A 9,964-nucleotide genomic window follows, 5' to 3' on the forward strand; every position below is an offset into this window, starting at 1 on the left:
TGTACATATGCTTACGTAATGGGTGTTGGTATTTTGTGTCTATTGGTCTATTGCCTGTCTCTCTGTTGTCTGTAAGGCTTTGTTGCAGGCTATGTTGAACCCGTGGAGTGACCAGAGACAAGTCCAGCGACCCCGCACTTGTGCCTGGTTAGAGGTGAGCCCACGAGGTGTCGCTTGTCGCCTCGACGACGCTCCCGGGTACTGCGACACGTGCATCCAACTGGACAACGAGGTGGACCTGTCTGACTTCATCTGGGGGGACTTCGACCTGGGTGTATCACCACATTGCACCTGGCTAACATACCCTTCCCCGCCGACGGCTGACACTTGGTTCACGATGTTTGAGGACACACGCCCCGTGTCACTTATCCTTGCACATGCAGATCTAGTCCTCCCTGAAGGACTGTGGGTTCATCCGTGCCACCAGAATGATTATTCTTTGGACAGGGGATTGTTTTTACAGGTACACACATATGAGGTACGTCGTTCCTTCTGTGTGGCCTCGACGTATGGACGTGGACGTGCACATGCATATATTATTACCCGCCATATACGGCAGTACTGTACGTTATTCTTTTGTGTATATAAACTCTGGACATCTCACACCAAAGATGTGCAACAAGGTCTACAGGATATGCAAACACCACCCACTTTCATGGACTCATGGGCAGGGGGTGATTCGGATGCGGTTGTTCCCATTACTCGAGCTTTCCACGCTTATCGCCACAAAGACATTTGGAGATCCCTACGCATTAGAGCCCCCTTGCCACAGTGGATTCAAACCATGCAGCGCAATCACTATTGGTGGTGGTCGTAGGGACAGCTAGTTCTCTTATGCCCTGCAACAGTTTTTTATTTGTTTATTATGTTGTATGTTTATACTGTATGTTTCGGTGACCCTGGTGACACTGCTTTCACTGTCGCGCTATATATGCGAGCAGAGTGAGAATTTTCCCTCAAATTTGGCATCTGGAGGGTTTTTCGCTCACTCCTGGCTCACCTTTTGAGATAGAGCATGTGTGAATTATGGTCATTGAGTAATGTTTTGTTTTATGTTATTGTGTTTGTTGTGTTTTATGTATTATGGGTTTTGTTTTCATTGGTGGGGAGTAATATTCTGTTTTATGTTATTGTGTTTATGTTTTATGTATTATGGGTTTTTTGTTTTCGTTGTGGGGGAACGTTTTTTTTTTTTCATTGTGTGCCGGAACGTTCGCAGCTGGCTATACGATGGACGTGTGGGAGAGGTGGCATGGCGTGTCGTGTGTCTGATGGCTCTTTCCTTGGAGGACATTGAAGATATCTACCTATTCAGAACCATGATAACAGGAGTTCTGCTGATTGGATTAGGCATTGCCCTGGTTTATCGAGAAAATCAGAAAACTGTGACAGCTGTCCAAACCTCCCAAGGCTGCCAGTCATGATTGATGCAGTGGGAGAGCGGACAGCACTGAGGCTGGGACTATTAACCGCAATATGGATAACATCACGGTGAGCATAGTCTGGAGGTTGTTTTTTTTTCTCCTCCCTTCCCTCATGTTATGCTGTATTTCTTTTCAATTCCATGTCTTCCTGTCCAGTCTGCCCCTTGTCATATTGTATGTATTCTATGTATGGACAGGTTGATGGCTAATTTCATGGTAGCTGTGACCAGTGACAATAAAGGCTACTACTACTACTACTACTACTACTACTACTACTACTAATAATAATAATAATAATAATAATAATAATAATAATAATAATAATAATAAATACTCTATAATAAAATTTAAAAATATATTTACAGTATGAATGATAATATGAGAATGAGATTTTAAATAATATAATGATAAAATGTGTGAAAGTCTGGTAAAACAGTACCAGCAGAAGCACTAAGGCCAGGAAGAGCAGATTTCCCAACTGGTGGAGGGGAGGATGGAGGTCCAGGTGACACAGGGTGTAGATTGGTTCTTACTGAGGTCAAAAACACAGAAGAGGATCTTGATATGATGCTGTGATCAGAAATATTTAGAACTTAATGAACAGTAATGAATAAAATATTAAACAAATACACACATGATTTGGTGGTGGTGGTGGTGGTGGGTGTAGCAGTGGACACAGTGGATATGTCTGTATTCACAGAAAGAAAAACACTTTGTCTCACAATAAAAATAAACTGTTACTCAATAAGGTTTATGACATGCTGATCAGTGTTTACAGTTCAGGGTCTGAGATTTCAATCAAATATCTAAGATTCTAAATAAAAGTTATCAAGTCTTATCACTGGGACTGAAAGCTGAAAAGTTAGCACACCCCTCTGACCTGCACAGGTGACTCCAGCAGGAGAGCAGTCAGTGTGTTTCTTCAGGGAATGATGACAGTCCCACAGGTGAATCTCATCCTCTCAAAACTTCACTCTGTTCAGCCAGAAAGTCCCTTCACCAGAACCAAACCGATCATCAGCACTCAGCGCCGACCCACAGCCCAGCTGTCTGCACACCACCTGAGCGTTCATGATGTTCCACTGATCAACACAAATGGAGCCCCACGTAGAGTTGTGATACATCACCACACTGAATGCTGAATTATGGTTAGTCAAAAGACGGTGATTAATGTTAATTTAACATTCATGAAGGGAGGTTCCAGAGACAGAAAAGAGAGACTGGTGAAGGAACATCTTTTTATAGCTACTATATATGTATATGAAAATGAAATCTTGAAAATTTTATCATTATTTATTATAAAAACAATGATCTTCTGGGTGAAAACAGTAACTGTGACTAAAGGGACAGATTTAATTGTCCTTACTTGAGCAGTATTTCTGAAGAGGAAATGACGAGCATGTCCCTTGAGAACGTAGAGACGTTCCATCTTCTACAGTAATAAAACACACAAAACAGATTTTTCTCTCATTCTTATTTTATAGCTGAAATATTTACACAAATTCTACAGCATTGTATAAACTAGTATATAGAGAGAGTCCTCTTACCTGTGCAGTTAATATGAACAACTTCATTATGATTATTACATCTGTTCTGTCCCCAGGGTGAAGATAGACACTGCAACAGATTAGAGTCGTGTTTCCTACATTTCACATGATCCAGCCAGTTAGGAGCAGATTTTAATCATGCTTCAGTGTATGACAGACTGCCAAGTTTTCCACAGTTCAGCTCTCCACACACCATGTTTGCCGTCTCATCAGCCATCTGATTGTAACACACATTACCCCAGGTTCCATTGTAGAACACTTCCAGATTCCCCTCACAGCCCTCCGTGAGTCGGATCTCTTTAAACTCTGGTGAGAGAAGGACGACTTACACTTCATTTGAAAACATCCTGTTTTATCCACACAGTTAAATATGTGTAAAATTATCTTAAAGTAAAAATATATTTAAGATGGATTTTATTAATTAACAAGTCCTTATTATCATGTTGAATTTTATTGTCAGTCATCACACTGTACCTGAGCAGACGATTCCTGCGTCCTCATGGTGTCCACATTCACCCTCTTCACACAGCTGATATCTGCAGTTCCACAGGGACGTCTCATTCCCCTCACACTCCACCTCATTCAGCCATATGGACCCAGTTCCAGGACCAAACCAGGCTGGTATGTGGTTACTGAGGGCCTCTCCACACTGCAGCTGTCTGCACACCACCTGAGCATCCTCAATACCCCACGAGTCATCACACACAGTCATCACACACAGTCTCCCCCAGAACCAACCAGCCTGATGGAGTTGGGATCTTTATTAAAGACACACACAAACACAAACACACACACACACACACACACACACACACACACACACACACACACACACACACACACACTTTAATCAAATATGAAAAAACTCAACACCATTAGTCTAAATTTTAGTTAAAATATAATTACACACACACACACACACACACACACACACACACACACACACACACACACACACACACAAACACACACACTTTAATCAAATATGAAAAAACTCAACACCATTAGTCTAAATTTTAGTTAAAATATAATTATTAATGTAAATAATAGTAGCTCACAGACAGATTTTAATAGTTTTGTTCCCTTGTGGCATAACAAGTACATGAGAGCAGATAAATATGTAAATATGAATAGTTATAGTTCAGTTATAGTTCATAAACATTTTTTTTGTTCTGTTGCTATGAAGTGTAAATTAATTGCATTTTTAATTAATATGCTAAACAACTACTTTCCAACTGATGGAGATCTGTTTCTTAAACTTCATTTTAAACTGCTGGTTTTCTACAGACCTGCTCATTTTTGAGTGTTTACCTGAGCAAGTGATGTATAGCTGTTCCCCTGAGATGCAGTTGACAGGTTCAGCTTGTGCACTGCTGCAGTTCCTCAGATGTTCTTCACTCCCAGAGCAGCTGAAACCTTTTACACACATGTGTTTGTCTTCAGTGGTGGATGGAGAGGAGCGGTAGTTCAGCACAGAGCCACAGCCCAGCTGTCTGCAGAGCACGGATGCCTCAAACAGACTCCACGAGTCCAGGAGAACTCTCCTCCAGTCCTGCCTGAAATAAATCTCCACCTCCCCCTGACACTCGCTCCCTCCAGACAACCGCACTCGCCCCTCGTGAAGCGCCACAGAGGATCCTGAAGCAGAAGAAGGTCATTTAAATATTGCAATTTTATTCTCATCTCATAAACTTTATTCAGTAACCTGGTGTATGTGACGTTAATATCTCACCATTACAGATGACTCCAGTGTCATGTTTATGAGAGCATGCAGCTTGACTCCATGATGAGACATCACATTGTGATAGGTGTGTCTCCTTTCCCTGACAATCAAACACATCAGCCCAGATGTGTCCACTCCCCTCCCCAAACCAGTCCACCTTCACTACAGCCACAGCACTCCCACAATCCAGCTGTGCACACAGAACATCTGCAGCTCTCATATCCAGCTTACAGCACAAACTGTGCCCCACACACCGAGGTACAGGAGCTCCACTCGACCAGAACAGGAGTCCGGTCCGTTCACCAGCCGCGCCTCTGTGTGACCTGAACAAACAGCCAAGAGCTCAGTGAAAGAGGAACATTAACACAGGCACCTTAAAGTTTGATTGACAGCTATGTGGACTCTATTGAAACAGAAGTTACATCATGATACTTAACCAGAACATATTAATGCCACTTTGTTGTCATGGGAACATGTTGCATGTTTGAGTGAAGATGATGATGGACTCCTCTATGATGATGATTCGGTTCATGATTCGGTTCCTCTACACTGAAGCTCCTCTGTCCACACCTGACCCTCCCCTCGGCCAAACAAAGCTGATCCCAGACTCTTCACAGGAATCCCACAGTCCAGCTCTCGACACACAACCTCTGCATCCTGCTGGTAAAAGTCAGCATCACACAATGTGGACCAGGAACCTCCATGAAACACTTCCACTCTCCCAGAGCACCGGTGAGGACCAGCAGTGAGTCTCGGCATTCTGTGATCTTTGTTTTTTTTTTGTGCAAAATTTGATCAAGGCATAATTATGTTATTCAGTGTAGTAATGAAATCATTAAAATGCAAATAAAATCTACATTATGTTAAAATGTATGTATTTGTACAATTATAATCATTACCACAATGGAAGTAATTGTTAAGATATTTTTTTTATATAAATTCAGATGTTTACCTGAACAACTGACTCCAGCATCCATATTATGAATACAGTGATGTCCCCCTTGTGAGCTACAATTGTTCAGAGTCAGCTCAGATCCTCTACAGTACACATCATATATCCAGATTTCTTCTGATCCTTCTCCAAACTCAGCCCAATAACTAATATCTACAGGCTCCCCACAGCGCAGCTCTCTACACACCACTGCAGTGTCTTTCATATCCCAGTCAGAACTACACACTGTTCCCCACTGTCCATTATAAAGGACTTCCACTCTCCCAGAACAAGGACTTCCACCATTCACCAACCTCACACTGTCTGAGAGAGAGAGAGAGAGAGAGAGAGAGAGAGAGAGAGAGAGAGAGAGAGAGAGAGAGAGAGAGAGAGAGATGTGTACAGAAGTGTATGGAGACATGGTAACAGCATCATCACACTCTGGTTCTTGGTTCTCTTTGTAAACAATGACATTAAATCCACTTTGAAGTTATTTATGATTGTGTTCATCACTAAAATTACAGTTCTGTATAACTGTCTTCTGATCAGCTCTAATGGTGTCATCACTATTCTCAGCTTCATGTTCTACATTAAAACACAGATATGTACATTAAAGTTACAGAAATAGTGTTCAAGAGTCACAACTATTACAGTGTGATGTAATCAGCATCAGATCAGTGTTTTCAGTCCTAATAGAACATCAACATGTAAACAGAGAAAATTCCTATTATCCAGAATTGTGTTCTGTAGACTTACTCATTAATCGTCAGCATTAATCAAGGAATTTTTAATTAAATTCATCCTGAAAAAAACCTGCTCTGGATCCATCTAACATCAGTAACTACAGACCAGCATCACTTCTCTCTTTTCTTTCAAAAATTCTTGAATGCACTGTCTATAATAAACTGCTTGTATATCTTTCACAGAACCTTCAATATCCAATCCTGTATAGCTTTAAAGCAGCACATTCGACAGGGACAGCCTTTTGGATGTCTCTGGGAAAGTACATGTTGCTAGATCAGCCAAGCTTCATCTCTCCCCATCCTCCTCGACCTTTCGGCAGCATTTAATTCAGTCAACCACAAGACTCTCCTGTCCACTCTCAGGAGTGTTGGAATTTGCAGATCAGCATGGGAATGGTTTCCTTCCTAAATGGAAGGTACCTCACGTCAGGTAACATGGAGAGGAGTGTCATCTGCTCCATGCAAGACTCTCCACTGATGTCCCACAGGGCTCAGTACTCAGTAGTAGTCTTCTTTCTCCCTGTATACTCACTTTCTTGGTGAACTTATTTCCTCACATGGGTTTTCTTACCACTGCTATGCTGATGATACACAACTCATTAGATTAGATTAAACATTATTGTCATTACAAGTACAAGGCAAAGTAATGCAGGTTGGCATCAGGAACTTGAAGCTGGAGACAAGTTCGACTGGCAACTCGTTGATGTGGATGGGGGCATGCGTGCCTCTTCTCTCCCTCCTGAAGTCCATGATGAGCTCCTTTGTTTTTCTGGTGCTAAGGAGCAGGTTTTTGTCGGAACACCATGTGAAGAGATGCTGTATCTCTTTCCTGTTGGCTGTCTCACGTTGTTGTTGATGATGCCAATCACTGTGGTGTTGTCAGCAAACTTAATTATGGAATTAGATCCATGCAAAGGCCTGCAGTCGTGAGTAAAGGGTGAATAGAGAAATGGGCTTAGCACACAGCCCTGTGGTACACCTGTGTTAAGGGGGATGCTGGCAGAGCGGATGTGGCCTGACCTGACATCTTGGGGTCTATTGGTAAGAAAGTCCATAATCCAGTGACAAAGGGAAATGTTAATGCCAAGATCCCCAAGTTTGCTGATTAACTTGGAAGGGATGACAGTATTAAATGCTGAGCTAAAGTCCACAAAAAGCATTTATGCATATATGTTGTTATTGTCCAGATGTGTGAGCACAGAGTGCAGCGCTGAGGAGACTATATCATCTGTGCTCCTATTGTGTTGGTAATCAAACTGATGTGGGCCCAATGTGGGTGGGAGGCAGTTCTTTAGGTTTGCCTGGACCAATCGCTCAAGCAGTAGATGATGATGGGTCTCCATTGGCTTCCGGAAGCTGCAAGCATCAGATTCAAAACAACCAGCTCCTTCTTATCTCAAAGCCCTCATCACTCCTCGCACTGCACCTGACACCCTCAGAGCTACCAGTATTGCTCGACTGGTATGAGGTAAGCACTCAACAAGACTCTATACTGTTCTGGCAACCAAGTGGTGGAATGAACTTTCCCTATGCGTTCGGACAGCTGAGTAACTGGCTATTTTCAAACTTCTTCATGAAATACTTTTTCCACTGTTTATTGTGTGTGTATTTAAAATAGAAATTAACAGTGTTTTAGGCTCATGGTATCTTAAGTCTGTAACCTAGTAAACCAGAGTTAATGTAATGTAATGAGACTTAAAATGCATTTTGTACATCGCTCTGGATAAGGGCATCTACCAAATGGCGTAAATGTCACGTAACTGGATGTAATGTAATTTAACATGCTATTACAAGTTATTTTGATTTGAATAAAAAACACATCATTGGCTTAATATTCACATTGTGTTAATTGTTTCGTCCTGAAAAGAAAACATGGCCAGAGTTTGAAGGATAAACTGACCAGTAATAATTAGAGCTCTCTGTTGGTTCAGTTAAATCAAATTAAAGCAAAGTGTAAATGTTATAGGCAGATGTTGGTAGACAACAGAAGTTTAACAACCTTTATTAATAATCTATTACAATAAGCAGGAAGAACTCATGAATTTATAGTGTAACTGAAAACAAATAAAGAAATAGATAAATATCAGTTAAGTGGAATGTCGGAACTCCAAGTCGACACATCACAGGGTGATCTCCACACTTAGACTTTTTGGTTACTAAAGACTGTTTTAGTTAAACTTAACTGTTAACTCTATAATTACTACAAATGACTTCTTTATTGTGGTCAATCAGCCAACAAATTATAATTTGCCAAATTCAAAGTATCAAATTGCCAAATTCAAAGTAACAAATTGCCAAATTCAAAGTATCAAATTACCAAATTAAAAGTAACAAATTGCCAAATTTGTTACCAAAATTGCCAAAATTGCCACTTCACTTTACTACATGTAACACACCTTACATTTACATTCATGGTACTCAGTGACAGCTTAATGATCCTGGAATTTGAACTCACAAAACTTCCAATCTGACATTAGGCACACTGCACTTTACTTTTACATCATGTAACACACCTGCACATGTGGTACATTCGACATTCTTTTTTCATTCCACATTTTTTTTTTCGTTTACACATTCTTTACTCTGACTACATGTAACATAATTGCACACATCATTTTAGTTATTTAATGTATATTCATTATATATTGACTTATTTTTAATTTTTTATTTAATGTTCAGTTTATGTCTATGCACTTAATATAGGCTGGATTTTAATTTAAATGCAAACTGTATATGTATATAAATGTGTATGTGAAATAAAATATTTAATAGTGAAATAAACATAAGTGATTTTGATGGATTAACTGGTGATCAATGAGGTGTGGTGTGTCAGTGATATTTAAGCTCACTATGACTTATAGCACTAAATGTGTTGTAAAAGGAAAGCTGGAAACATTTGTTAAGTAATAATGGAGGTGATTTAACTCTCCCTAATTTATCTACTAATAACAAGGTGAGAAAATGAACATGGTGAACAGAATGAATGAAATTATTAGAAGTATAATAAAGTCATTTTTTGTGTTTATAAAAGTTGAAATGTAATTTCCTGAGAAAAGGCCTTTGGAGATGTGTCTCAGTCACATGGTCCCTGTCCTTCTGAGATTTCTCCTCCACGTCATCATATTCTGTAAAATGAACACATTTACTTCTTTAATACATCCTTTATATTGTATTAATACAGTAATTGTTTTGTAACGACTTATAATACATAAACGATGCACTATGTAGGATTTCTCTGATATTTAAACCATAAATGAAGAGAATAGAGGACATTTATCACATCAGTTTCTTTAATCTGACTGAACGGTGATTTGTTATAAAAACAGTGATCTGATGTTTATGCTCTGTATCAGATAATATTTACAGTAGGTCTAATCTAAACTCTTTAATAAATACATGTTCTATTATATTTGTCCTAAAAACTGTTCTGAAAGTTGATATTTATTATATACCATATATAATATAATCATATATAATTTAATCTTTTACTCTGCTGCCTGTGAACTTATGTACATTAGAGAATAAACAGGAAGTCGCTCACCTTCTGTCTCTCCTACATCCTGTTCCTCAGTGATGACATCGTCATAATCTTCTGG

The 9,964-nt window shown here is 39.8% G+C and overlaps 2 protein-coding genes across 7 annotated transcripts in view; one reads left to right on the top strand and one right to left on the bottom strand.

Moving 5' to 3' along the window:
- Nucleotides 1-9,964, bottom strand: part of LOC113650187 (B-cell receptor CD22-like) — a 1,781,460-nt gene that overhangs the window by 580,145 nt on the left and 1,191,351 nt on the right. The window lies entirely within an intron of this gene.
- Nucleotides 1-9,964, top strand: part of LOC113663360 (antigen WC1.1-like) — an 870,979-nt gene that overhangs the window by 285,643 nt on the left and 575,372 nt on the right. The window lies entirely within an intron of this gene.

Source organism: Tachysurus fulvidraco, chromosome 19, assembly GCF_022655615.1.
Source record: "Tachysurus fulvidraco isolate hzauxx_2018 chromosome 19, HZAU_PFXX_2.0, whole genome shotgun sequence".
Lineage (NCBI taxonomy): Eukaryota > Metazoa > Chordata > Actinopteri > Siluriformes > Bagridae > Tachysurus > Tachysurus fulvidraco.